Genomic DNA, 12,805 nt, shown 5'->3' on the forward strand with positions numbered 1-12,805 from the left:
CTAGGAATGAAGCCATTTGCCTTGAGACAGCTCCAGTTATATCAACCCACTCATTCGGCAGCCAAAGCTGCCAGCTCCCTGCTATCAGCTTTCACCCTATTCTCTGCCCTGGCTCCCTGCAGAATACATAATCCAATTCCAGGGTCTGATCTTTCCTGATGGGCGTGGGCTGCCTAATCAGAAACCATCACTGAAGCTGGCACTGACTGGTGCCTGTGTTGGCACCAGCTGCTGAGCACTGGATGCGGCTGGAGATTGAGCTGGCCACTCCCTTACAGATGGGCTCTCTCCACCTATTTTCTAAGCCAGCTCCTGCGTTCTTTGCCTACTCAAACCACCCACTGAAACGAGGATGTTTAGCATGCACTCAAAATGAGCAGGATCCCAACCTCTTTCTTCTTCTGAAGAATGTTTAGTTAATTAAGATGCTGAAATAGAACTGAGGTGTTTATAGTTATTATCTAAATTATTATTATGACAGTCTTTTTATCTGAAAATAGTATCATATTATTGGGGTTCATAAAAGACTGTGCAAGTGCTGCTTGCCACTGTTGTTATACAAACATAGATTCTGTGATCAGAGACTCATGAGACTGGTCCATCTTGTGTGAGTTCAAAAGTCTCTGACAACAGCTAGTGGCAGATGCTTAAATGAAGAGTGCTGAAATTGGGTAAGCATACAAGGACAATTTCCTTGATATTCCTTCCCAATTTCCTACAGTCTTTTCCTTAGGAACTTCCTGAAGGGATTTCCCATGTTTTTGTGTTTAATAGGCTTTTAGAATGTTATATATGTTATGTAGAAAATGGTGAAGAGCAATTAGTCATTCTCCTTGCCAAATACATGACAAGAATAGGCGTTAAGCATGAGACTACATTAGTATTGTAAAAACAAAAATTGAAGGGTCATCTGGTCTACAGCAAGCCAAAGAGAGATCAAAACTTCAATTTGTTTTCTTCATTCTGCAGTCTATATATGTTAGCTGTCTTAAGGAATGGAAGCTCTCTGACAATTTTCAAATTCTTTCCTAGGAAGGAACAGCAACGAGTATATTGATCCTGATTACACACACAGTTCAGCCATGCTGAAGCCAGAGCAAGATCAAGGTAAGCATCACTTACAGACACAGCAAACCCCATTGTGTTAGTAATTAAGGAAGAATTTCAGTCATAGTTCTATCACTAATCTTTATATTCCCCATATACAAATATCCTCTATATATATACTGCTGAAAATAGGAATGTAGCATGGTTGTACTAGGTCACACCAAAGGTGATTTCTCTTCCATCTGTGATGCCAAGGAAAGAATGTAGTAATAGGTAGAGTGTGTGTCTATGTACACCTAGTATTTCCCAGTCTGCAGTCATTTGCAGTCCTGGGGCATTTTGACATTAGCGTAGTTTTGGCAAATGTTTTCCATTCTAGGGTTCTCTTTTTTTGAGATGCAGGCACTAGAAGAGTATCTTCATTCAGTTTGCCTTTCTGACTGTTACTGAGCACTAAGTTGACTTTTTCATACAACTGTCGTAACACCAATATTTCCGAGTCATAATGTTCGGCTTGGAACTCGTCATTTCATGTATGATTGCTGTGCATCATTTATTGAATTTATTTGTACTCAATTTCATCTGCCATTTTATTTGTCCAGTCGTTTAATCTTGTAAGGTTCTTTAGCAATTCTGACTGTGTTTTGGCAAATCATGAATCTCAGAACAGATAGGAAGTACTGTCTGGACACTGAAAATGGAAAAAAAAAAAAAAAGCCATAGTAGAAATGCGATACAAAAGAAAAAAGTGCATTTGCATTTTGGGAGATAAACTGGTGTCATGTAAAAGTGCAAAAAAACCAACAGATTTTGACTGACATATTCTAAAACAGAGAAGACAGTTTATGCAGCATTATAAGAATAGATGTGATCCACTGTGTTTGGATGAGCTTCTTTTTGAGTGGTAGCACAAATAGTTAAGTAAGAACCTGGTAAGAAAGACCATATTCTGATCACATTATAGGGAGAAATACTGGAAATCTGGTGAATGTCCTGTCCCATTTTACCCACTCCACAGCCATTGACCCTTAGATAGTTTATCTCCAAACCCTTGGAGAGTCTTCTGTTACTAATTTCCATACTGGTTGTAGGGGAAATAAGCTTTAATATCTTAAACCCAACCTTTTAATATCCTAAACAATTATAGAAAACAAGTAAAGGACAAAAAATGAGATCTTTTTAAAATATATTATTGAATTTTAGCAGGTAGTACACTGTAAATAACTCTGTGGAAATGCAGCCATTAAAGGCAACTCCCTATCATAAAGCTTGGAGAAACACAGTTCTAGGAATATTGCTTGCTTTACACTGTATAATTGGCATTTCTCAGAGCAAGGATTTTGAGTCAGTGACCAAGTAGAAATGTTACTGGGACACCAACCTCCTCAGCTACCTAAATATAACTACAGATGCTCAAGTGAAACTTGAGTTATCTTTCTCCTTTGATTGGATAGGTGTTATAGCAGACAAGCAGGTTAAAGGTCTCTTCTGCTGTTTGGCCCAATTTCAGTGATTGCTGGGCCACCTGTAGTGCAGCATCCTGGAAAAGTCTTGCACATCTTAATCCCAAAGTATCCTGTATTGGGGCTATAATAACCAAAGGCTAGGCTAGGCTTGAGCAAGAAGGGTAAGACTGCAACCATGGAAAAACAGCTGTTTCATCATTGTCTTCCTCAGTGGCTGACATGGAAAGGAAAAGGGTATGGGATGTTGACTGCAGTAACAATAGTCACTTAAAAGGAAAGCTGAAAAATGTCAAGTGTGACTGTAAAGTAGCTAGAGAAAATCAAAGTGCATTTTAAAACATTAAAACATGCATACTTACATGGTTGGCTGGATTTCCTGCTGAGTGCTTTGTAGAGATACTGGACCACAAGATTTCCTGGTTCATCGTAATACCTCATGTAATGTATTAGGTTGCCACCTATGTTGTTAGTGCTAGAAGCAGGATTGAATCTGGAAGCAGTGTTCCTTTAAATCCATGTTAGAAATCAATATCCAGAAGACTTTTCAAGGCTAGAATATGATGTGGTTATAAAGCAAACAAAGGAGCAGCAGTATGAATGACAGCTTTACTAAAACATTAGGCTTCACCTAAGGCCAAAATCATGTGTAAGTGGAATAAAATTGCCAGTAATGATCTTGGTCATTAATGTTTAATTATGCATTTCATTATGTAAAGTTCCTATTGTAAAGGAGTTCATTAGTAACAATTAGAGTGCCTCTCTTCTAATTTGTATGCACCTGTTCTTAATTACCATGGTATTGAAATCAATACTGAAAAATGCTTAGGTACTTTACATTCTACATAATGTGCTGTATACAACTAGGATTACAACACCTTCAATAAACTCTGCTGACATTAGATATACCTCCTGCTGTTCAGTACCATACGGTTATTAGCTGAAGATCAAGTTAACTTAACATCTGCTAAAATATGTTCCTCTGTTCTAAAATGAGGTCAAATCATATCTTCCTGTAAAATCCAAGTTTCATAGTGAAAGCAGAAGTTATCTGAGTGAGTATTTGTCGTGGTTTAACCCCAGCCAGCAACTAAGCACCACGCAGCCACTCACTCACTCCCCCCCACCCAGTGGGATGGGGGAGAAAATCGGGAAAAGAAGCAAAACCCATGGGTTGAGATAAGAACGGTTTAATAGAACAGAAAAGAAGAAACGAATAATGATAATGATAACACTAGTAAAATGACAACAGCAATAATGTAAGGATTGGAATGTACAAATGATGCGCAGTGCAATTGCTCACCACCCACCGACCGGCACCCAGCTAGTCCCCCAGCGGTGATTCCCCGCCCCCACTTCCCAGTTCCTATACTAGATGGGACGTCCCATGGTATGGAATACCCCTTTGGCCAGTTTGGGTCAGGTGCCCTGGCTGTGTCCTGTGCCAGCTTCTTGTGCCCCTCCAGCTTTCTCGCTGGCTGGGCATGAGAAGCTGAAAAATCCTTGACATTAGTCTAAACACTACTGAGCAACAGCTGAAAACATCAGTGTTATCAACATTCTTCACATACTGAACTCAAAACATAGCACCGTACCAGCTACTAGGAAGACAGTTAACTCTATCCCAGCTGAAACTAGGACAGTATTAAATTGATCTTTATAAGCCATTTTAAAATAATCTTCTGGTTTCTATCATTTTTAACTTCTCCGTTCTAGAGTCTCTGTCGCTATTATATATCACTGCTATATATGGTATAAATAATATAACTGTTAAGTCAACATTCATTACCATATAATGTCCTGACAGAAATAGTTGCTAGGGATAGTAACTATGTGCCAACAGCAAGAAAGCTAGCCTCATACATTTCATGTGAGATGACAGACTAAAAGCCCGTTATCAATTCACTGCTCACACATACCAGTTCCACTCAACAAGTAATTCTTATTCTTTATAATTTTTCATACATAGCCAGAAATGCTATATAGAAAGTCCGGGTTCTATAATATTTAACTTTAAATGGGTAATGGTGCTTTCTCATGTAATTAATGAAAATTTTTCTTTCTATGTATCAGTGATTATGTTTAACAAGCAACCCTTCAACAAGTAAGCAATCCTTAAAATAGTAACCCTTTTAACTTCAGCAAAGCATCAGTGAGGTTATAGAGCTGTGCCCTAAAATTGCTCAGACACAGCAACAAACTCAGGAGTAGAATGAGAACCCTCCCAAATTCTCTTTTTTCTTCTAGCATTTTGGTTTTGAAACCATATAGCCCACTGAGATTTCAAACACATTGCTACTTAAAGCCATCAAAGCTAAGAAATCGTTTGTGGTAAATTGAACCTCAAGCATGCCAGGCACCTGTAGGAAGCCAGGCGTGGCTTCCTAGATTATATCTGATTCCTCAACTGTCAGGCAGATATTAAGCATGCTCCAGGAAAAATGTGGCTTAAGGTGTCCTTCCAGGTACCAGACCTGTTCTAGTTCAGTCTTAGGTATACTTGAGTCTCTTCCCTGGCCATCCTCCCACTTATTCAACCTACAGCAGCATTAGAGCACTGGCTCTATGTGATTAAACCACTTAAATCTCTGATATGATCCATGTGGTCACTCATGTTCTAAGCAAAAGGATTTTGACATATGCTCTCTGGCACCTGTCCCAGAATTCACAGTATGCTCTTCCCCTGTGAAAGCAAAAACATGGAAAGGGAGGAAATATCATACCACCAATACAGTAGCAGGAAATATTAGCAATAGTCCATGCAGCCTTTTTAGCACTAAAAAGAAAAGTGACCCATGATAGACTAATACACAGAAATAACAGAATCAACCTATTTTTCATAGGAACCCAAATGAAAGTTCATTCCCAGTTATGACTTAAAGGTATGATATACTCATAATAAACTATAACATCTTTTTAACATGAGAATGGAATTCTCAGACACACTCTGTTACACAAAGTTTTTCTGTGCATGCTGTACTAGATGTACTAAACATTTGCTAGTATCTCAAGATGATGCCACAAATTTTGCTTGCTGGTTTCACAAGAAGGTGAAAGAGGGTAAACCTGTCTTCGTAATATGAGTCTAGCAGGAGGAACCTTCAAAGAAAAACTGACTGATGTAGCAAATACACAAAAAGCATGAGAACAAAGCAATACTCTCGATTGTGGGGAAGTTAGGATTTGGATCTGAACACTTTGGACTCAAGTAAACACTAACAAACCAAATTAGCACTGGTAAACAACATCTAGGGCTTGCTTCTAGTGCAAATTAAAGGCTATTCCTTAGGGAGTTTTTTCTGAAATATGATTTATAGATGCTACATCTCCAAGCCATGTCTTAATTGCATTTCTCTGATGATCTGGATTTAATGTACATTTTTAAACATGAAGCTGACAACCCAATAGCATAATTTAAAATGTTTATTTAAATTATTGTTTTGCATCCATTTCTTTAATTTTTTTTAATTTAAAATAGCCATTCAAATGAACAGTCGCTTTGTTCAGGAGGACAATATCAACACTGCAAAAATGTCCGCAAAATAATTACATTGTCAATGTATTTTAAATTATGCAGATAATTACAGTTTATCTTCACAGAAAAATGCTCTAGACAAAAATAATTGTCAGATGTAATCACAGAATCTACTTAATTCTCTTGCTCAAATGTGGCAAATGTTGTTTTAGGGCTTGGTTTAGTGCTTGTGGAAGACTAAGGGAAGCAAGTAACATCCTTGCAATGGACAAGCATTCCTACTTTTATTCTCCAGTTCACTAGAGACCGGTTATTTCTATTTCTGGGCCTTTCCTGCATAAACTGCTAGTTATATTGAACTGTGTAGCAATTTTATGACATGCACAAATTACATATCAGTCTCCCTTTTTCTTTGTGCAGAATCCCAGCTTTCTGATGCAGTACAAGGCTTTTGTCTGGTTTGGGATCAATCACTGAGACTGCTGCTGTAAAGTGACTGGAATTGTTCATTAATCTTCCAGTCCAATAGTTTTGTCTTTCACGAAGTAAAATTGATTTCCTTATCTGAGCTTGTGAAGAACTGGAACATGCACCTTCCTTGATTCATAGCTCAGGATAGGCAGTAGTGGAGAAGCTATGAAAGCAGCAGCTTTTAGGACACCAGAAATGGCAGGTTTAGGTGCAAAAGTCTGATATTTACTCATGCGTGGACTGTATGTTGCACAGTAACTAGATAGCACTTTGAAAATAGGAGAGTAGTTCTACTTCTGTGATGACAGAAAGTCTCTTCACTCATAAATAGATATTTGAATTTTGGGAAATGAGATCCTTGGGGAGCATTAGCTTTTTTACAGATTTGGTTTATTTATTCTCTGCTGGAGAGCTTCATGACAGTTTTTATAGTACAACAAATCTCTTCAGTTGCAAGAGGGATAAATTTATTCCACTGTGTTTGAATCAGCCAGGAAAATTGGAAGAAACTTTGAGTTGAACTACTGAGTAATTTACAGCTTCTTTTTCAAGAACCAGCAGACCCAGGAATAGATAGCATTTCCATCAGAATCTTACCTATTTTCTAGCCAGGTGGTAGTAAGAAGCATTGGAAATCTGTTTAATTTCCTGTGGTGTTTTTTACCAGCTCCATGGTTACCGACCTTTCAAATACTCCTCCACACCTTTTGAGATTCTTCTGTTAGTAATGTTAATACAGGTGATAGGTGTACCTAATATCCCTTTGGGCCACTACAAAAAGGAGTCAAATCTTGGTTCTCCTCTTTGATTTAACTGAAGTTCTGTGACAGTCTCCTACTTAGGAACTAACATTTGAGGAGCTATATTTTTTCCCATTCCTTTCCAAGGTAGTCTGGGAGTGGCTGTACAATCCTTGCACAGCCACCAACACAAATTCTTGAATCAAAGCCTGAAAAAGAGGGTCTGTGTTACTTTGAATTTAGTCTAGACTTTAACCTTTTATCCACCAGCTACCTCATCTACGTTGCAGTAAAAAAGCAAATTATTTAAGCCTAGAGTATAATTAGTGTTTCAGACCTAGATCCCAGTTCTACATGGCTGCTCTTTGACTAAGTTCTTATTTTGTCCAGTTTCTTTCCACTGAGAAGATACTCAGAGCGCTGCATTAATGTTCTGTGGACAGAAAAGAAACAGAGATAGATCAGCTAGGTATACCACAATTATTCCCTGATCTGTAAAATAATTGCCTTGATAGCCATTTTTCTTACTGTTTGCTCCTACTTTCAGAACTGTCTGCATTAATAATGAGGCTGTGCATCTAGATATTACTATAGCAGGGCATAAGCTCTGCTAAAGTAAAGTTTAACAGTCACTGTCTGTGCAAAGATTATCTTCTCTGTGGGTTCTACCCACATGGTTAGTTAGAAGAAGCAGCAAGGAGTCTACTTGCACCTGTATTGCATCAATAAACAGGGCAGGGAATCTGTGCCACTAATGACAAAATATCACACCCACAAAAGTGCAAAAATGTAACACAGACCTTTGATGGTTCTAGATTCTGGTCCTCACTCACCTTATGTAGTCCTTTATCCCATATAAATACTTGTGACTACAGGAAGATAAACATTTTACAGAGGTATTACCCACCAGATGGTGATGTCACTGTTTACGGTTGTTTCCAGCAGCTGGAATCAATATCTGAAGTGTAAGTCAGACACTGGAAAACTAAAAACTTTGAAAGTGTTTTACCTCAGCTTGGAATCGCAGCACTGCAATCTCTGACCCACAGACACTCGCAATTTGGGATCTCGTGACATCGTGGTTCTTCTGTAATTTCTTGTAGCATCATCAGGACTTAGCTAAGCATGCAGGGAAGGAGCTTGAAATAAATACCCTTTATGTTCAACACAGCCAGAGTATGAAGGTCACCTTAGGAAAGAGGAAATCAATATATGCCAGGAACAAAGGGCTAACACAAAATATGACATACTATTTTCCCAACGCACAGTGCTGTACACAACTTACTGTCAACAAATGCTCAGAAATAACAAGAGAGATGGAGTGAAATCCTTCTTATCATAGTTGTTTGGAAAGCAAAGCAACTGGAAAAAAACCCATTCCACCAGGGAGAAGTCTTGATATCCTCCTATGAAACAGCTGACAACAGAGTTGCCTTAGACCAGGGCACAGGTGGGGAAACATAAATAGAGTAAACTGGTTTTTACATTCCGTAGCTACTTATTTCTTTGAAATAAATGTTTTGTGTTACTTATTTCAGTCTTATTATTACCGTGAGATCTACTATGTATATTTTTTTTTTTTTTTTTTATGTTATAAGTTAGTGGTGTGCTAGTTTGAAGGATCTAATGCCACAAAAATGCCACTACATGCAGAAGACCCAAACAAGACAAGGTGATAATCAGTAGTGCCTTTTTCTGGATTACGTCTCATCTTCATTTACCACGTTCTTAACTGACTTTCGAATTATGGCAGAACTGATTGCAGGCTAGGGTCCCCGCAGGACAGATAGGGTAAACAGCGCATGAAACATGAACTCATTCAATTCTGCAGATATAGAAAGGCTTAAGCAGCTGTGCCATTCAGAAGGCATTACCCAAATTCCTCTCAGAGGAGAACTGCATGGCTAATGAACCACACAAAATCTACATGAGATTTCAGAGTGCTAACTGCTTAACCTCAAAAAATCATGTTTTGGTCATCACTTCTGCAGGGATGGGTGAGATGGTTGCATTTGGAAAGATTTTTGAACAAAAGATCAGTTGAGAAAATATAACTTTGGTACATCCCATTTGCTTTGTCAGTTTAATGGAATCAAGATAGAATGAGGTATTAAGTATCATTACTATGGGGCTAAAGTGGAGCGCCTTTATTCTACAAATGCCAGCATTAAAAGTGAAGGGAAATCAACTACCAGTGCAAGGTAAATTCCTGCATAAGAGAAGAAAATCAATGAGCTATGGCAGTTGTCTGAAAACCTTATTAGTTCAATGAATCACATTTATATAGACACTAATAATTATAATATAAATAAGGCAGGCAGAATAATGTAAAATAGGCCATCATATAATACTCAGTATGTCAATGTTATTACCATAGCGTTACAATTACTGACGTTTAATAGAGAAATATGACACACACAGAAAGTAACTGAGATAAAAGAGCACGGTAAATTGGTATAGTACTGCAGAGAGTGATGAGCCACAGTTATTAATTTCAACAATTACAAACTTACAGAGCAAGTTCTGCTTCTCTTATCCCAATGAATGGTTGTGTTAAAGCAAATAGTCCATACTCCTAATCCAATTCCCCTACTTCATAAATCCGGAAGGTTTATTAAACATCCCACCTGGATGTTCTGCAATGCTGTGCTGCTTGTGTTTGAGTGTTCCTTCTGCAGCATTAGTTGCAGATGGTGAAATTCCTTGAAGTGCTGTAGAATGTCCCTGCAATTTGAAGTGTCTGTCCTGAAGGTAGCAGACATGCCATCAGCCTGCCTCAAAGCTAAGGACATTCATGGATCTCAAATGAAATAAACTTATTCTTTTTTGTGTCTCCCTTACACTAAAAATACCTATCCTTTACTATCCCTGGAGTTGTCTCATGTGCTCCTGCCCTTTTGAGTGACTTCTTCGGAGGGAGGTAGAGAAAATTGAATGGCTATCTAGACAGCATTAAGAAAGAAGAAAAAAAAAAAAAAGGAAAAGGAGAAAATAACCCAGGAAGATACAGTAGTGGTCATGTTTCTACATTTCAATGAGAAAAAGCAGGACAGAGGTTTTGCATAACGAAAATAATTGCCATTATAAGGAACAAGTCAAATCCAGAGAAATACTAAAAGTCTAGCAAGCAAGTCAACCTGGTGGCACCTTGGCATGATTTACATCAGACAACATTTTCTGTAGAAGAATTTCCATTGGAGAGAGACAGGGAGAGGCTTTGCTTGTGGTTTAAGGAGCAAAGAATACTGCCTGACTTGGTTGGCTTTGGAAATCAGCTGAATGAGATTTTATGATGGATCAGAAAATGCACAAAGTTAATAATTATGTATCCAGCAAAAAACATGTTGAGCTCCTCCTGTGATGAGCTCCTCCTTGTTGAGCTTACACATCCTGTGAGCTCTTCCACTTGTCCAGATGTCTATGACTTTTCTAAAAGCCTCATCTAAACTCTCTGGCCTTATTGCATTACTGGTTTGTGAGTAGTTATCTGGTCTTAAAATAGTCTGAAAAATGAGGTTGACCTAATTTTCCACACACCCACAACATCCTGGAATTAATTCTTCTGTTCCCAAAACAATCTTCCCTCCTGCTAGTTGCAAGTGTTCCTTCTGCAGCTTCTTCCTCATGCCACCTTCCTTAATCGCAGAGGGCTGCAGAGGATCCTCAACGTGACTGCTCCACAGAGCAGGAAAAAGTGAGAGAAGAGAGCATAAGATTTAGTGTGTCAACTGGGGGCTGAGGGAAAAAAAAAAAAATGCAGGTATCCTGAGATGCTTCAGTGCTTTTAATGAATGAAATTGTACTGTGAATGAAATGCTTTCAAAGAGAGAAAGAAAACATTTTTTAAATGATTGCAAGTTCAATTTAGTAATTAATACTTTGCATGGATATTAATAGGGGAACAACTAAGGCTGGATGAGACTGAAAATACCTGTTCTGAACTTGAATTTTTGCAGTCAATCAGAAGGACAATTTAAAAGGATAATGTGCAAATAGTGAGGGAAGATAACAGCTTGAAAATTCATTAAAGTGGAGCCTCAGAATCTTTTGATTTGCAGAACCCCTTCAGTAACCCCTTTAATAACTTTTGCAGCATTCCTAGGGTTTGTAGTTGGAAATATTTAGACTCTGGGAAAGATCAGAAGTTTGTGCCTGTTTAACAGTATCACCTATGAGTCTGAATATAAGGAAGAAATATGTAAAGCTGGGAGAGGGAATTACGGCTGGGACATATGTATGCATTTTCCTGCCACTGTAGGAATGTACAGATTATCAGTCTGGGTCACTTTGTCTCTGGAAGAAATTCAAGAATTCATCCATAGGCCTTGTTTTTCCAGCTGCTTTTCTTCAAAGGTTTCTAAGTGAGCTCTGTCAGAATAAATCTTCCATGAAAGAGCAGCATCTGCATCCTGCCCCATGATACACACACCCTTTTTCAGGCTGCTTTATGGGAGATTAGGTATCATGTCTGATGAGGGGAAGGAGCCATGGCAATTGTCTGTTGTATGGCTCCTCTAAAAAATTGTATCCGGGATGAGATATTTCACAAAGACCAAAATAACTCCTTGCTGTTGTGAGAAGTGTCTTTATGTTTCTCTGTGTTAGCTTAACTAGAATGAGATAGCGCTAGCTGCTACGGATAAAGCCAGATCTATCACATGAAGAACTATAAAGTATTATTCCAAGTGTATATTTACATCTCTTTTGACACAGAGCAATTCCTAGGATTTAGTAGAGTAAATAAAAAGTTGAAATATACTTTATTTTAAAACAGAGTCAAAATAAAAAAGGCATTCAGTTTCTCAAATGACCTATTTCAAGCTTGAGAGCATTTTCAGAATTGCATTTCAGACACAGAAAACCCAAATCTCAATTTTTCACACTACTTCATATCTAAAAGGGATGTAGAAACTTTGAAATGTTTCACAGGATGGAAATCCTTTTCCCCCACTAGTTATACTTTGTTATGTTGCTCCTCCCCTGCCCCCCCGCCCCCAAAAAAACCCCAACAATTAAAGTAATTCATAATGTTGGCCATTGAGGTATTCATATAAAAATTAAAAAGGAACCTCAGGGTTTTATAATATAATTATGTATGCATTCCCTTTAAAGTCTGATCCAGTATCCACTGACAATCTTAGAATAGACCTCTTTTGGATGAGACTAGTCACTGATGAAATTGGATGATATTAGTCACTGAAATGAAGATGCTGTGTTACCAGACTCTCTGCCTATATTATGAATCTTAGGTGACCACCCCATTATTGGTATGTGCTTATATCAAGCTTTACAAATTACCACAGTATTATTCAGTTACAGTGGTATATTTTGTCTTTAATGTTCAGATTTCTTCAAAATTCTCTCTCTGTTATTAAAACCTATATGTAATAATACTGTTAGTTCATAATCAGGCTGCAAAATTTATACATAAAAAAAGTATTTATCTTTTGAGGAAGCTTACAGTAAATTGGAAAAAACAACAAAAATCTGTTTACCCATAAAATTAACTCATCAAACTTTATGGTTCAAAAGAAAATGTCATAAATACAGAAACTTAGGACATTTGCATAACTCAGACAAGAAATTTCATGTAACCTACTGCCAGTTTT

At 37.9% G+C, this 12,805-nt stretch overlaps 1 protein-coding gene across 1 annotated transcript in view; it reads left to right on the forward strand.

Moving 5' to 3' along the window:
• Window positions 1-12,805, forward strand: part of SLC39A10 (solute carrier family 39 member 10) — a 134,393-nt gene that overhangs the window by 17,273 nt on the left and 104,315 nt on the right. Inside the window, exon 3 of the mRNA XM_030017384.2 lies at window positions 1,033-1,107. The gene's annotated coding sequence lies outside the window, so the exon portion shown is untranslated. The remainder of the gene's footprint in view (window positions 1-1,032; window positions 1,108-12,805) is intronic.

Source organism: Aquila chrysaetos, chromosome 6 (genome assembly GCF_900496995.4).
Source record: "Aquila chrysaetos chrysaetos chromosome 6, bAquChr1.4, whole genome shotgun sequence".
NCBI classification, from domain to species: domain Eukaryota; kingdom Metazoa; phylum Chordata; class Aves; order Accipitriformes; family Accipitridae; genus Aquila; species Aquila chrysaetos.